The sequence below is a fragment of the Palaemon carinicauda genome, chromosome 28 (genome assembly GCF_036898095.1).
Source record: "Palaemon carinicauda isolate YSFRI2023 chromosome 28, ASM3689809v2, whole genome shotgun sequence".
Lineage (NCBI taxonomy): Eukaryota > Metazoa > Arthropoda > Malacostraca > Decapoda > Palaemonidae > Palaemon > Palaemon carinicauda.
The window spans coordinates 60,930,103-60,933,336 of record NC_090752.1 but is presented as its reverse complement, the minus strand read 5'-3'; positions in this window follow the sequence as shown (position 1 = coordinate 60,933,336).

Here is a 3,234-nt window from a genome sequence, read left to right as displayed (position 1 = left end):
TCATTTCTATACCTCTTTCTGAAGATTATGTAGCCTATGTGAAAGATCTATTTCAATGTTACTGTTAAAAAAAGTTTAATTTGATTGTTCATTACTCCTTTAGTTTGTTGATTCCCATACTTTCTTTCCTCACTTGGAGATTTCTTCTTTGTTGGAGCCCTTGGCAGCATACTACCTTTACAACTGGAGTTGTAGTTTAGGTAGTGATAAACTAAAATATCTGATCCGCTTCATTTAGCCAATTTTATGAGTGTCCCAAAATAATTTTTACACTTTGGATTGTTACAGCTTGTTCAATTTATTGATATTAACGTGGAAAACAGATTCACAGGAGAGAAACAATGCACATTTAAAGATTGAGAGTTCACAGTGAAAAATCTTGAAGTGTGCAGAGTTTCTCTCCTGCGAATCTGTTTTGCACGTTAATATCAATAAATTGAACATCTTGTGACAATCCAAAGAGTATACTGTACATTATTTTGGGACACCCGGTAATTTTATTTTTTATTTTTATGAAACCAATATTTTTTTTATATTAAGTTTACGAACTTTTTTTCGGTATATTATAAACTTGAACGGCAAAACTTCGTAATACTAGTTTAGCTTTTCAATAGGACTAATTCCAGTTTCTTAAATTTTACGAAATATTCAAGAATTCCATTCTTTATAATATATATATATATATATATATATATATATATATATATATATATATATATATATATATATATATATATATATAGTAAAAGATTTAGTATATCAATCAATTTTATGAACTTATTTTTATCTATTTTCTTCATTTCAAGAGCTTAAAATTGATGTCCAAACTTCGTAGAAGGGTAGAAGAGACTTTAGCTACGGTAAGCAGCTCTTCTAAGAGGACACTCCATTGTTCTCTAGTCTGGGTAGTGCCATAGCCTCTGTACCATGGTCTTCCACTGTCTTGGGTTAAAGTTCTCTTGCTTGAGGGTACATTCAGGCATACTGTCTTATCTAATTTCTCCTCTTGTTTTGTTAAAGTTTATATAGGAGATATTTTAATGATGTTGCTCTTAAAGTATTTTATTTTTCCCTTTTTCCTTTCCTCGCTGGGCTATTTTCCCTCTTGGACCCCCTGGGCTTATAGCATCCTGCTTTTATAGCTAGGGTTGTAGGTTAGAAAGTAATAATAATAATAATAATAGTAATAATAATAATAATAATAGTAATAACAATAACAATAACAATAACAATAACAATAACAATAACAATAACAATAACAATAACAATAACAATAACAATAATAATAATAATAATAATAATAATAATAATAATAATAATAATAATAATAATAATAATAATAAAGAAGTAGCTTTTCCTTTAATATACTTTCAGACCAGTAAGCAACACCCAGGATGTCTAAGTCAGGAGTACTCAACCTTGGGTTCATGTACCCCAAGTGGTACATTTCAACTCTTCATTGGGTACATTGAATCTGATAGCCGGTACTGTGCATCAAGTTATTTGATTTGCATTGAGATTGAACAAAAATGATATCAAGTTCTCTTATTTTTAGCCTTAGTTTAAGGGCAGAGGAATATGAAAATGCCCAATGGATTCAATGTAGTACTGTCTGGCCAGTCTTAATCTATAGTCAATTCTTTTTAGCGAGGTAGATTTGCACAGACTTGCAGGGGTGCCCTTTTAGCTCGGAAAAGGTTTCCTGATCGCTGATTGGTTGGACAAGTTAATTATAACCAATCAGAGCAGGAAACTTTTCCAAGCTAAAAGGGGCACCGCTGCTAGTCAGTGCAAATGCGCCTCATTATAAAAAATTGAGTATAGAAATAAAACTATAAGAAACTAATCCACAATATGCTTATTCTTTCAGAGAAAAAAAAATCTATAAATTCTGATTCCTTTAATACCTTACCTGTGATTCTGCAATCCTCAGTCTGTAGTTATTTTTGGCTGTGCCATTCTACAGGGTGTACTTGGCTGTGCCATTCTACAGGATGTACTTCAGACAACTCTCACTGCAAATTATGTAGATTTGCTTTAAACAACATACCTGAAATAAAGTATGCATTAGCTCCTTGTCTTTAGTGGTCTGTTCATATTTCATTACCTAATTAAGTGAAATAAAATTGGATATAAAATTTGATGAAATGAAAATCAGATTTTAAATTAGGGTTTCATTAACTATGTGTAGATTATGTTTATGAGTTATGTTTTTTGTCATTTACTCATTTCAAAAAGCTAGACCAATGTTGGTGACTTTAGATAAAAAAAAAAGGCAGGTTACCCAGATACCAATTGAATTGTTTCAAGTCCTACAAGATGAATACAAGTAATTTTGAATCGAAGAGTAAAATTTATTATAGTAGGATTTGCTATCAATTTGCTTTTTCGTATTCCGAATAGATATTTTACTCTACCACTTGGTGATTAACTATTCGGCAGAGAAATTAGATATTCAGTGAACTTGCTACTTGGTACTTTGCCTTAATTTCCAAAAAATTCTCGTAATATAAAACAAAAGTTTGGTTGCCTCTGGCTGACCGGAACTTCCCTTAGTCATGCCCATTGACTAGACTTCTTTGAGACTGAAGTTTTAGGTCCACGATTTCATTTATCTCCAACAGTCAATTTGAACGAATCTAAGACTGCTATAGCATCCCCTCCTGAAGGAAAGAAGACGGTCTTTAATTTTCACCAGGAAAAAAAAATTTTATACCTGTGGAGAAAGAAAAATTAAACTCAAATCGCAACTTAAGATACCTTGACAAGTAACCTTTTATTGTGAAATTTACTGTACCACAAAAGCATCTATCTGCCACTGGAAAGCAGGATATCTACAAAGATATCTGCCTTTTTAAAGTCTATGCTTTGATTTTTAAAAATACAAATATGCTAAACTAAGGAAACTGCAATCTCAGTGTTACCCATAAATGATTTCATAAAACCCCACTACTTATCTTAGTTTCAAAATGTGTTATACAGCTTGCATTAATTGCATTAAATATTAATTAGCTAATAATTCTAGGATTTTGATTAATGTAACTTTACATGTATCTCAGCCCATCTGTTTTAAATTGGTTAGACTTCTTTATCACAAATATCCCTTGGAAAAAAAAATACAGAAGGCTTTAAAAATACTCTTATGCTAAATAAGCCTAAAATTACTCTTCATTGTCAACGCCTTACCTTTACAATCCACAGAAACTCCAGGTCATTGTATCTTCCAGACAATTC